Source organism: Schistocerca piceifrons, unplaced genomic scaffold (assembly GCF_021461385.2).
Source record: "Schistocerca piceifrons isolate TAMUIC-IGC-003096 unplaced genomic scaffold, iqSchPice1.1 HiC_scaffold_1237, whole genome shotgun sequence".
Classification (NCBI taxonomy): domain Eukaryota; kingdom Metazoa; phylum Arthropoda; class Insecta; order Orthoptera; family Acrididae; genus Schistocerca; species Schistocerca piceifrons.
Genome location: NW_025727056.1, coordinates 85,001 through 85,528, shown reverse-complemented (window position 1 = coordinate 85,528; position 528 = coordinate 85,001). Strand labels below are relative to the sequence as shown.

The following is a 528-nucleotide window of genomic DNA, read 5'->3' as shown; positions in this document are numbered from 1 at the left end:
GGAGAGTTCGCTTCGGCACCCAAGTGGGGCTTTTGTCCTTCTGTGGCGCTGGCGTTGGAGCTGCCGGTCACCGTAGGTGGCGCGTGTTGTCTCCGCCGGCAATGCCACGACAGCACGCTCCCGGGCCTCTGTCGGCAGCGGCAAGCTCAGTTGGGAGCACGGGTGGTCGCACCGAAAGCGTCTACTCGCCTAACTCCGGGCGATTGCGCCTCTCTCGAACCCGACCAAGTACTTGGGACGGCGCTGCGCGCCGCCGGGACCTGAGAGGGTTTCGAGGTGTATTGTGCAGGGGAGCTCAGCCTCCTCCTGTTTGCAGAATGATTGAGCGGACGCTTGCGTGTTCGCGCGGGCCCCCGGGACACACTCCCGGGCGGCCGGCTGCTCAGCTCTAGTTGACGCAGCTCCCTGGTTGATCCTGCCAGTAGTCATATGCTTGTCTCAAAGATTAAGCCATGCATGTCTCAGTACAAGCCGCATTAAGGTGAAACCGCGAATGGCTCATTAAATCAGTTATGGTTCCTTAGATCG

The 528-nt window shown here is 60.8% G+C and overlaps 1 non-coding gene across 1 annotated transcript in view; it reads left to right on the top strand.

The window, feature by feature from the left end:
• The first annotated feature begins 402 nt into the window (after nt 1-402).
• LOC124730322 overlaps nt 403-528 on the top strand; it is a 1,908-nt gene continuing 1,782 nt past the window's right edge. Inside the window, exon 1 of the ribosomal RNA XR_007007964.1 lies at nt 403-528. This exon is cut by the window's right edge and continues 1,782 nt beyond it. This is a non-coding gene — a ribosomal RNA (small subunit ribosomal RNA).